The following is a 13,119-nucleotide window of genomic DNA, read 5'->3' as shown; positions in this document are numbered from 1 at the left end:
TAAAAGACAGGTGAGAGTAGATATAGGACCGATAGAAAATGATACTGGAGAAATTGTAATGGGAGATGAGGAGATGGCAGAGGAATTGAACAAGTATTTTGCATCAGTCTTCACTGAGGAAGACAGCAGGATACCGGACACTCAAGAGTGGCAGGGAAGAGAAGTGTGCGCAGTTACAATTACGACAGAGAAAGTACTCAGGAAGCTGAATAGGCTAAAGGTCAATAAATCTCCTGGACCAGATGGAATGCACCCCCGTGTTCTGAAGGAAGTAGCTATGGAGATTGCGGAGGCATTAGCGATGATCTTTCAAAAGTCGACAGATTCTGGCATGGTTCCGGAGGACTGGAAGATTGCAAATGTCACTCCGCTATTTAAGAAGGGGGCAAGGAAGCAAAAAGGAAATTATAGACCTGTTAGCTTGACGTCGGTAGTTGGGAAGTTGTTGGAGTTGATTGTCAAGGATGAGGTTACAGAGTACCTGGAGGCATATGACAAGATAGGCAGAACTCAGCATGGATTCCTTAAAGGAAAATCCTGCCTGACAAACCTATTACAATTTTTTGAGGAAATTACCAGTAGGCTAGACAAGGGAGATGCAGTGGATGATGTATATTTGGATTTTCAGAAGGCCTTTGACAAGGTGCCACACATGAGGCTGCTTAACAAGATAAGAGCCCATGGAATTACAGGAAAGTTACATACGTGGATAGAGCATTGGCTGATTGGCAGGAAACAGAGAGTGGGAATAAAGGGATCCTGTTCTGGTTGGCTGCCGGTTACCAGTGGTGTTCCACAGGGATCAGTGTTGGGGCAGCTTCTTTTTACATTGTACATCAACGATTTGGATTATGGAATAGAGGGCTTTGTGGCTAAGTTTGCTGACGATACGAAGATAGGCGGAGGGGCCGGTAGTGCTGAGGAAACGGAGAGTCTGCAGAGAGACTTGGATAGATTGGAAGAATGGGCAGAGAAGTGGCAAATGAAGTACAATGTTGGAAAGTGTATGGTTATGCACTTTGGCAGAAAAAATAAACGGGCAGACTATTATTTAAATGGGGAAAGAATTCAAAGTTCTGAGATACAACGGGACTTGGGAGTCCTCGTACAGGATTCCCTTAAAGTTAACCTCCAGGTTGAGTCGGTAGTGAAGAAGGTGAATGCAATGTTGGCATTCATTTCTAGAGGAATAGAGTATAGGAGCAGGGATGTGATGTTGAGGCTCTATAAGGCGCTGGTGAGACCTCACTTGGAGTACTGTGGGCAGTTTTGGTCTCCTTATTTAAGAAAGGATATGTTGACGTTGGAGAGGGTACAGAGAAGATTCACTAGAATGATTCTGGGAATGAGAGGGTTAACATATGAGGAACGTTTGTCCGCTCTTGGACTGTATTCCTTGGAGTTTAGAAGAATGAGGGGAGACCTCATAGAAACATTTCGAATGTTAAAAGGCATAGACAGAGTGGATGTGGCAAAGTTGTTTCCCATGATGGGGGAGTCTAGTACGAGAGGGCATGACTTCAGGATTGAAGGGCGCCCTTTCAGAACAGAAATGCAAAAAAATTTTTTTAGTCAGAGGGTGGTGAATCTATGGAATTTGTTGCCACGGGCAGCAGTGGAGGCCAAGTCATTGGGTGTCTTTAAGGCAGAGATTGATAGGTATCTGAGTAGCCAGGGCATCAAAGGTTATGGTGAGAAGGCGGGGCAGTGGGACTAAATAGGATAAAATGGATCAGCTCATGATAAAATGGCAGAGCAGACTCGATGGGCCGAATGGCCTACTTCTGCTCCTTTGTCTTATGGTCTTCCTATCTCTCTCCAATGCTCTTGTAAAGGAGATAGAATTACGATCACTATCTCCAAAATGCTCTCCCACTGAGAGATCTGACACCTGACAAGGTTAATTTCCCAATACCAAATCAAGTCCAACCTCTCCTCTTGTAGGCTTATCTACATATAGTGTCAAGCAACCTTCCTGAACACACCTAACAAATTCCACCAAATTCTTGCTCTAGGGAGATGCTAACCGATACTTGGGAAATTAAAATCTCCCATCACCATAACTCTGTTATTATTACACCTTTCCAGGATCTGTTTCCCTATCTGCTCCTCGATATCCCTGTTACTATTGGGCAGCCTATAAAAAACACCCAGTAAAGTTATTGACCTCTTCCTGTTCCGAACCTCCACCCGTAGACAATCCCTCCGTGGCGTCCACCTTTCCTGCAGCTGTGACACTATCTCTGATCAACAGTGCCACGCCCCCACCTCTTTTGCCTCCCTCCTTGTCCTTTCTGAAACATATAAAACGAGGCACTTGAAGTAACCATTCCTGTCCCTGAGCCATCCAAGTCTCTGTAACGGCCACCACATCTCCAAGTACTGATCCACGCTCTAAGATCATCTGTTTTGTTCACAATGCTCCATGTGTTAAAATAGACGCATCTCAAACGTTCGGTTTGAGGCCGCCCCCTCTCTATCACCTGCCAATCCTCCCTCTCGCACTGTCTGCAAGCTTTCTCTATTTGTGAGCCAACTTCCTCTTCCCCAGTCTCTTCAGTTCGGTTCCCACCCCTCAACAATTCTAGTTTAAACTCTCCCCAGTCGCCTTAGCAAATCTCCCCACCAGGATATTGGTCCCCCAAGTGCAACCCGTCCTTTTGTACAGGTCACATTTGCCCCAAAAGAGGTCCCAATGATCCAGAAATCTGAATCCCTGCCCCCTGCTCCAATCCCTCAGCCACTCATTTATCCTCCACCTCATTCTATTCCTATTCTCACTGTCGCGTGGCACAGGCAGTAATCCCGAAATTACTACCTTTGTGGTCCTGCTTCTCAACTTCCTTCCTAACTCCCTGTAGTCTTTTTTCAGAACCTTTTCCCTTTTTCTACCCATGTCATTGGTACCAATATGTACCACGACCTCTGGCTATTCTCCCTCCCACTGCAGGATATCTTGGACGCGATCTGAAACATCCCGGTCCCTGGCACCTGGGAGGCAAACTACCATCCGAGTTTCTTTCCTGTGTCCACAGGATCGCCTGACTGACCCCCTAACCTTAGATTCCCCTATCACTACTGCTTTCCTCTTCCTTTCCCTACCCTTCTGAGCCACAGAAAATTCCAGGGATTCACTGACCTCTGAGAGATGACATTTCTGTGCACTTCAGTTTTAAATGACTAACCCTTTAATTTGTTACACACTGACTTCAGTTCTTTGTGGGAACGGGACCCGCTCTCAGGGCCTCACGACTGGCCCTTTTTTGATAGGCCAAGGACGCAGCCTAGATGAATAGCGCACTTGCAGGGTGCCGGATTTTTGTAGCTCTGGAGGTGAGTGGATTCGAGGTCAGTACCACCGCAGAAAACTGGTGTGTCATGGGAGATGGAAGATCGTAAGCAGTAAGCTGGATGCTGGCTGTGTCCCCAGGGACCTGAGGTTTTTGGGCACAGAGCTCAGAAAAGGCAATGCAAAGACTTTAAACTCCATAAGTCAGTGAGTTGTTTTTGTTTTGTCTCCCTTCTCGCTGTGAATTGGAGACACTCCTTCTTCCCTTCTTTGGGAGACAGAGAGCCTGTAGTATGGTGAACGAGTAGTCTTTGGGTACTGCAAGTCTGTGTCCTTACCGATGCTTTGCTGCACGCTTGAGTGCTCGGTGGAGGAGCCAATGCTCTTTTGCTGGTGGTGGTGGTGGTGGGCGGGGGGTTATTGCTTTGCTGCTGCTTATGTATGGGAGGGGGGAGCTGGGGGGGCTTTATTCATTCTTTCATTCATTTTTTGGGGCACTCTGTTTTTGTGGATGTTTGTAAAGTAAAAGAATTTCAGGATGTATATTGTATACATTTCTCTGACATTAAATTGAACCTATTGAAATTCCCTTGTTCCTCAGTGAAAACACCTCAACATTCACTGTGTCAAGCCCTGTTAGTATCTTATAAGTTCTAAGCACCAAAGAATACTGACAAGAAATGTCCAACCTCGCTTGACAGGACAACCCTATCATTGCAAGAATTAGCTTGGTGAATTTCCTTTGGACTGCCTCCACTGCTATCGTGTCCTTTCTTAGATAAGGGGCCGAAACAGTGTACAGTACGTGCCAGGATTTTGCCTAATAATTTAACCTGTAACCCACTGCAGAATAACAACGTCCTTATCACAATATGCCCTTCCATTTATTTTCAGATTATTGGCAAACTTGAAAACTTTTATTAAATTCTTTTCTCCTGGCAATTAATGCAAACAATAAACATTGGAGAGCCAAAAACAATCTCTGGTATACACTAGTTTCACCCCTCTGTTTTCTACGTAACAGCCAGTTTTCAGTTCACACTAACATGTTTCAGTTCTTCCTCCACTACCATGGGTTCTTAATTTATGCATTTCTGACAAGGCACCTTGTCAAGTAACTTTCAGAAATCTAACACACTACATCTCCAGTTCCCCTCTATCAACTGTCCCTGTCACACCCTCAAAGAATTCTAGCAAATTTATCAAACAAGATTTAACTTTCATAAAACCACATTGATTAAATTTGATTATATTCAACTTTCCTAAATGATTAGTTATTTTGTTCTTTGATTTTTAACTTTTCATTTTGTCAAAATAGATGTTAAACTAACTAGCCTATTAAAAAAGAATCTAATACTTTCCAGGCGTATATGGCGAATAAACTCTTCTCGGGCTTCCAGCCAGGTACAGGTATCAATTATAACTGATGTTTTGATTATCAACTTTGCCATCTTCTTCAGGAATGATGCTTGGGCATGTCTAGGCCCGTGGTATTTATATCCACACAGGTTGGGAACCACTGCTCTAAATTAGTAATTAAAACCAGAAGGTTGTAATCTCTGGATAACTTTCTTTGTGCAAATTGAATTACTGTCTGTGTAAAATAGTTTAGGATCAAACAGATCAGAGTATTAAATGGGTAGAGTTTAGATTCATGGGGCGCTGGCACAATACTGGGGAAGGAGAGAGCTGTTGCATTAGGATGGACGGTAGATCATGAATTAAAATTAGGTTGGCTGGAGAGAGAATGCTGAGGGAGAAAATACTGGTGGAAGTTGACAAGCTTGAATAACTATACTGTTAGGCACACTATTCAATAAATGGCTGCTGCAGTATAATGTGGATAAATATGAAGATTTTCATATATATCCACATTAACAGGAAGGATGATAATTATCTAAATGGCAATAGATTAAGAAGGGGGAAGATACAATAAGGCATTATTGTTAATGATAAATATACACTCAGGCTTATATTCACCTGAGTTTAGAAGAATGAGAGGGAATCTCACAAAAAGATAAAATATGGGCCAACTTCAGCTAAGAGGAATTTGTACAAATCCATATCACAAGGAATAAAATAGACAAAATTTCATGTGGCTAAATGCAGACAAATTGCTGGACCCAATGGCCTACACCAGAAGGGGCAGCAGGGATAGTGAACCGATTGATTGAAATTTCTCAGAGCTCAGTGAATTCCAGCAGTGTATCTGAAGATTGGAAAATAGCCAGTGTAACTCCTTTGTTCAAAGTAAAATTAATTATCAGAGTACATACACATCACCACATACAACCCTGAGATTCTTTTTCTGTGAGCATACTTCGCAAATCTATAGAATAGTAACTATAAACATCAGGAACTATAAACAAACTGTGCAAATGTAGGTATAATTAAATAGCAATAAATAACAAGTATGAAATAACAATCTAACCAAGTCCTTAAATATTAATAGCTATCTCCTTTTGTTTAAGAGCCTGATGGTTGTGGGGTAGTAACTGTTCTTGAAGCTGGTGGTGTGAGTCCTGAGGCACCTGTACCTTCTACCTGATGGCAGTGGTGAGAAAGTAGCATGGCCTGGGTGGTGAGGATCTTTGACGATGGATGCAGCTTTTCTACAGCAGTGTTTCATGTAGATGTGCTCAATGGTTGGGAGGGTTTTACCTGTGATGTATTAGGCCAAATCCTGTATCTTTTGTAAGATTTCACATTCAAAGGCATTGGTGTTCCCACAATAGGCTGCAATGCAGCCAGTCAGCACACTTTCCACCATACATCTATAGAAGTTTGCCAAGGTTTTCGATGACATGCCGAACCTCTGCAGACTTCTGAGCAAGTAGAGGCACTGTTGTGCTTCCTTCGCAATAATATTTACATGATGGGTCCAGGAAAAGTCCTCTGAGATAGTGACACCCAGGAATTTAAAGGTACTGACTCTCTCCACCTCCGATCCTCTGAATATTACTGGCTCTCCTGAAATCTACAATCAGTTCCTTGGTCTTATTGACATTGAGTGAGAGGTTGTTGTTATTACGCCACTTAGCCAAGTCTTCAATCTCCCTCCTGTACTTTGATTCATCACCCCCTTTAATACAGTCTATAACAGTGGCATACGGTGTTGGAGTTGTACTTAGCCACACTGTCATAGGTGTAAAGCAAGTAGAGCATCCCTGTGGTGGTCCTGTGCTAATGGAGATCGTGGCAGAGATGTTTTTGCCAATCTGAACTGACTGGGGACTACAAGTGAGGAAATCCAGGATCCATGTGCACAAGGGGTATTGAGGCCCAGGTCTTGGAGTTTACTAATTAGTTTTGAGGGGATGATGGCGTTAAATGCTTAACTGATATTGATAAAGAGCATCCTGATGTATGCATCTTTGCTGTACAGATGTTCCAGACGTATGAAGAGCCAATGAGACAGCATATGCTGTGGACCTGTTGCTTCAGTAGGCGAATTAGAGTGGATCCAAGTCGCCATTCAAACAATAGCTGATCTGCTTCAACAGCAGCCTCTCAAAACACTTCATCAGTGTGGATGCACGTGCCACTGGGCAATAGCCATTTAGACAGGTTACCATGCTCTTCTTGGGCACCAGTACAATTGAAGCCTGCTTGAAGCACATAGCCGGAGCGAGAGCTTAAAGTTATCCATGAATACACCAGGCAGTTGCTCAACACAGGTCTTCAGTACTCCGTCAGGTACTCCATCCAGATTGGATGCTTTCCCTGGATTCATCTCTCTTGAAGGCAGCCTGCATGTCATCTTCAGATACTGACACCAAAGGATCATCAGGAGACATGGGGATGTGCAATTGGGTTCTCCCTGTTCTGGTGGTCAAAGTGAGCAGAGAAGTAAGCTCATCTGGAGGCAAAACCCTGCTGCCCCCTATGTCGCAAGACTTAGCTTTGTAGGAGGTCACGGCATTCAAACCCTGTCACAATTGTTGAGCATCCCTTGTTGATTCCAGTCTAGTCCAGAATCTCCATTTCACTGAGAGATGGCTTTCTGGAGATTATACATGCACCTATTGTAGCATTCTTGATCTCCAGAATTGAATGCCTCTGATCTGGCTTTCAGCAGGTTCCGGATTTCATTGTTCATCCAGGGCTTCTGATTGGGGACAACACTGAAAGGTTTTGTGGGGACACACCCATCCACAGCTGTGGATGAAAACAGAAACAAGGGAAGAAAACAGAAGACAGGGAACTAGAGGCTAGCTATGAATAAACTCTCTCGGGCTTTCAGCCAGGTACAGGTATCAATTATAACTGACATTTTGATGACAAACTCTGCCATCTTCTTCAGGGATAATGCCTGGGCATGTCTAGTCCTGTGATAATTTATACCCTCTTTGCCTTGGTTCATGGTAGGGGCTCATGGCATAAAAAAGGTTGAGAAACTCTGATTTAGAGCACTGCACTTTATACCATTTGGTTGTAGCCATGCTGTTTGTTTTTTCTTGGATCTGTAGTTCCTTTCTAAATCTAAGAAGATGCCCTTAACTCTAGCAACTTCAGGACTCCATTCACAAGTTAAGAGTATCTATCTTTCCAAGTGTAGCATTACCCACTATCTTATTATTCCCCAATTGTGGTTGCTGTCTGAACTAGCAACCATAGCCCCTGGAACAATCCATGCAAAGTTCACCATCCATCCCAACAAATACTACTTCAGCAAAACAGGAGTTGGAGGAACTCAGTGACTCAGAGTTCAATACTGGTGCGTATCTCCTTCCAGCAACTGCCTCCCATCTTCACACTTCGCTCCCTTCATCTTGTTCCAACTATTGTTATTTTCTTTGTTCCCTCTCTTTGTCTGCCCTCACTTATCATTCCAAATCCACACCCATTCATCTCCCCTACCAGGCATTACCTACCTGACATCTTAACAGTTCACCAATTACCTCAGAGTTCTCTCTTGCCGCTCCCCTCCTCTTTATGCTGGCCATTTCACCCCTCCACTCTCAGCCCTAGTGTAGGGTTTTGACTCAATGTCAACAATTACTTTCCTCCCACTGATGCTGCTCAGTTCTTTCAGCAGAGTGTGTTCAATGAGGTCAACAGCTTAGACTCCTGTATCATTATTCCTTTTTGAAATATCCATTAAGGATTTTATTTACTTTGTTTTGGTAAAAAAAATTACTCAGCATTATTTGTATTTACCTTTAAGACCTTTGTAAGTTAAAAAAGCACATTTAGGATTGATATTCAGGATGAAAAAAAGCAAAACTCAAAGTAAATTTATTCTCAAAGCACTTATATGTCACTGTATAGTACCTGGAGATTTTTTTTTGAGGACATTCACAGTAAATACAAAGAAACACGATAAAATCCCAATGAAAAAACACACACAATAAATGTGCAAAAGACAACAAACTGTGCAAATACAAAACAAAAAAAATAAATAAACAAGCAAACAAACAAATAAATAAATGAGATGAAGGGTCCTTGTAAGTAAGTCCATAGTTTGTGGGAGCAGTTCAGTGTTGGAGCAAGTGAAGTTGAATAGTTATCCCCTCTGGTTCAACAGCCTGATGGTTGAGGGGGTAATAACTGTTCCTGAACCTGGTCGTGTGAGTCATGAGGCTCCTGTACCTCCTTCCTGATGGCAGTATCGGGAAGAGAGCATGTCCTGGATAGTGGGTGTCCCTGACGATGTATGTTACATTCCTGCGACAGTGTTCCTTGTAGATGTGCTTGTAGATGTGGAGAGGGCTTTACCCATGATGGACTCTGCTGTATCTACTACTTTTTGCCAGCCTTTATGTTCAAGGCCATTGTGTTTCTATACCAGGTTGTGATGCAACCAGTCAGTATACTTTCCACTGTTCATCTATAGAAGTTTTTTTTTAAATTTTTTTTATTAAAGAGTTTTAGATGACATGCTGAATCTTCGCAAACTTCTAAGAAAGCAGAGGCACTGCTATGCTTTCATTTTAATGGTACTTAAGTTCTGGACTCAGGACAGATCTTCTGAAACGTTAATGCCTCGGAATTTAAAGTTGCCGACCCTCTCCACCTCTGGTCCCTTGATGAGGACTAGCTCATGGACCTACAGCTCCCCCCTCCTGTGGTCAATAATCAGCTGTTTGGTTTTGCTGACATTGAGTGAGAGGTTGCTGTTGTGGCACCACTTAGCAAGATTTTCAATCTTCCTTCTATATGCTGATTTATCACCACCTTTGATTCAGCCAGCAACAGTAGTGTCGTTCAGCAAACTTAAATATGGCACTGGAGCGTGCTTAACCTCGCAGTTACAAATATAAAGTGAGTAGAGCATAGGACTAAGCACACAGCCTTGTGGTGCACCTGTGCTGATAGTGATTGTGGAAGAGATGTTATTGCCAATCCAAACTGACTGTTGTCTGCAAGTGAGGAAATCAAAGGTCTAGTTGTAAAAGGAGCTATTAAGACCTAGGTCTTAAAACTTACTGATTAGTTTCGACGGGGATGATAGCACTGAATAGTGAGCTATAGTCAATGAAGAGCATCCTGATGTTCCAGAGTTGAGTGAAGAGCCAATAAAATGGCATTTGCTGTTGTGACGGTAGGGAAATTGTAGAGCATCCAAGTTGCTTCTCAGAGTGGAGTTGATGTGCTTCATCACCAACCTTTCAAAGCACTGCATCACAGTGGACGTAAGTGCTCCCAGATGATAGTCATTGAGGCAAGTTACCATGTTTTTCTTGGGAACAGAACAATTGAAGCCTGCCTGAAGCACATTTGTTTCATCCAGGGGTTCTGTTTGGAGAAGCTCAATGATTTTGTGGGGACACGACTGACTTTATAAAGTTTGTGACAACCGTGGCATATTCATTCAGATCCCCTGATGAGTCCTTGAACACGGCTCACTCCACTGACTCAAATTGGTCCTATGCCTCCTGTGACCACCTCTTCATTGTCCTTACTTCTAGAACCTTGCTCTTTAGCCTCTGCCTGTGTGGGGATAAGAGGAGGAATGGCAGATGATCAGATTTCCCAAAATGTGGTCTAGGGAATGGTAAGTATTCCTTATGGTAGTGTAGCAGTGGTCGAGTGTGTTAGGATCCCTGGTTCTGCAGGTGATATGTTGATGATTACTGGGCAGACATCGAAGTTCCTGGTAATGTCTTGAAAGGCACTGGATTAGGCTGTTTTTTTGTTGGCTAATCATGTCACTCAATACATTGAATGCTTGCTGAACATCAGCCTTTGGGAGTTTGCAAACTGTGGTCAGGATCATGGAGGAGAACTCTCTCTGTAAGTACAACTGATGGCATTTAATCATGAGGTATTCCAGGCTGGCAAACCAAGAGTGCAATAATGCCACTACATCCAAGAACCATGAACAGTTTATCATGATTCACAGACCCAGCCTCTTGTTTTCTTTAAATATGCAGTCTGGTCCATCCAGTGGATTGAGAAGTCCTTGATCCTGCTGCCATATTTGGTCTTTTTGAAGCGAGCCACATCTCTCTGAAAGAGAATGCTGACCGATACAACAATCTTGCCCTTACATCCTCTATCTTATTCTCCAGATACTGTACATTTGCCAACTAGGTAGAGGAAGTTTTACATTGCGCCATTTTAGTCTGGCTTGAAGTCCTCCCTTCCTTCCTCTCTTCCTGCCATTTGTCTGCTTAAAGGTGCCATTCCTGCATTCTGACATTGGAGGTCCACTCCACTCCTTGTCCTTCAGGATATCGTAAATCTGCTAGTTCATTAAGACATTTTAAAAGTACGTTGTTTAAGGTGGAAATACAGGCTATAAATTGCAGCAATAGTAGTTCAGTTGAAGTATTTCTACAAGTTTTGTGAGTAACCCACAAAACATCACTGTGTATTGCTAACACCATCTTGGAAAGTGGAAACTTGAATACTTCCTGCCTGAATTTCCTAACTTCCTTATCAGCTGCATTCCTGACTTTCAACTGTATTCCATCCATTCACTCTTTCCTTCAGGAAATCCCTTACATTCATTTTAAATGTAACCAAGTACTGACTCAGCCTTTACACAGAGTAATTAACACCTATTCAAATAACTGGTTCCAGCTGGCCTAATTAAATGCTATGTCATTGATCAGTCATCTTTCTTACTACTGATCAACTCTGTACACCTCAAATTATTGTTCCAAAGAACTCACACCATCAATTTCAATCTAAACCAAGCTCCTAACTTTCACTCTTTATACTGGTTGCACTCCATTTAAGCAGCACCTAAGCAATATTGTCAAGATTCTTTCCCCTGTATTTCTTCTTTTCGAGTCCCAAGAAATTGATATGCTGAAAAACTATATTAAGTTCATTATATGTGAATTCGACTACACCAAGGTCTTAGCTCTTACTTATTATTAAATGATCACTGATATGCATTAAATAAAAGCTACCTTATAGCTTTTGTTTTTTTAATATTAGGATAGTTTTAATTTTCCCTGCACACACTGTTTTCCATTCCATTTCAACTATTTTTGCTTTTCCATCCACTGACCAAGTTAGTGTATACCTCGTCATAATTAACCTCTTTACAACAACACCATTCACAGCTTTGTTAAGGTGCAATCCATCTATCTTTTTGCTGTTCACTCTTCCTTCAGAAACATCCTAATGCCCAAGAAAATTAAGGCACACCCCTCTTCCATTCCTCGTCTTTGTCAGAGTGCCCTGAAATTAAAGTCAGGCGCCACCAAGAAAATAATGTTCTGCTTCTCTAGCGGGTGTTTAACAACAATTCTGTCAATTTAACTATCAACTGACCTTTTATTTTGTTCTGCCCTTTCTGTCAAATTATTAATATTTATTTTTTTCCCAGACAATGTCAAACACCAGTTCCAGATGAGAATGATGGTTGCTGGCCGAGCATCGTTGAAAACATTTACAGGAGACGCTACATCAAGAAGGCAGCATCTATCATCAAGGACCCCTCTATCCAATCCATGCCGCCTGCTCGGTGCTACCATGGCGCAGGAGATACAGAAGACACAAGCAAGTTCAGGAACAGCCACTTTCCTGCGACAATCAGGTTCTTGAACCGACCTTCACAATCCCAATCCTACCTCAACAATGGAATACTTCGGACCACCTATCGCACTACCATGAACTCGCTTCTGTCTATCGTTTATTTTGGTACCAACGTCTTATTCAATAGTCTGTTTCTTTAATTGTACTTTTTATGTATAACTTATATTCTGTGTGAGTCAGAACCGACGTGCCAATGATGTTGTTGCCAGCAAGTTTTAAAAAAAAATGTACCTATGCCTCACCGTACTTTTGCACACGGCAATAACTCACTTTACTTGCCTAAATAACCTCACACCTCGTTTCTTTCAGGCGAGGGTCGGCACTGAGGCATCCGGCCCGGCGCCTTCACACACAAATCCTGCTACCGCATCAAACAGACTGTGCACAGAGTCTGCCACCAGGTTCCCGACTCTGGATCCACTCATGACATTCACCCCAACACTAGTCTCCCACCTGCTCGGCCGTTGTTTATTTTAAATACGAGAAAAGCTGCAGTTACGCCGCTGTTCCAGTCCCAGACACTCTGCCGCCTTCTCCATGGCAACGCCACACCGTTTACCAGCAACGCGCATGCTCAAGAATATCCGCCCTCTTGACCAATGAATGCTGCCCCGTCCGATTCGCGCAGGAGTAGACTCGCCTCGGCGGAGCCTGGTGTGTGTGGAAATTTCTTCTCCTGGGTTTATCTCGGTTGGTGTATTTCCCCTTAAGGGTGCACTGCCAGAGATTGTAATCTGCAACCTGTGGTGATACCGACGGGAACCCTAGATCGCCGTTGTCAAATGGTTGTAATGCCGAATTTCTTCTGGATAAAGGGACAAAGCTGCTGCCCTGGC

General features: G+C 42.9%; 1 protein-coding gene across 1 annotated transcript in view; it reads right to left on the bottom strand.

The window, feature by feature from the left end:
- The window catches only part of mak (male germ cell-associated kinase), a 114,494-nt gene extending 101,682 nt beyond the window's left edge, over positions 1–12,812 (bottom strand). Inside the window, exon 1 of the mRNA XM_063069384.1 lies at positions 12,737–12,812. The gene's annotated coding sequence lies outside the window, so the exon portion shown is untranslated. The remainder of the gene's footprint in view (positions 1–12,736) is intronic.
- Positions 12,813–13,119: the final 307 nt, after the last annotated feature.

This window comes from Mobula hypostoma, chromosome 17 (assembly GCF_963921235.1).
Source record: "Mobula hypostoma chromosome 17, sMobHyp1.1, whole genome shotgun sequence".
Lineage (NCBI taxonomy): Eukaryota > Metazoa > Chordata > Chondrichthyes > Myliobatiformes > Myliobatidae > Mobula > Mobula hypostoma.
This window is presented reverse-complemented; position numbering and strand designations above follow the sequence as displayed.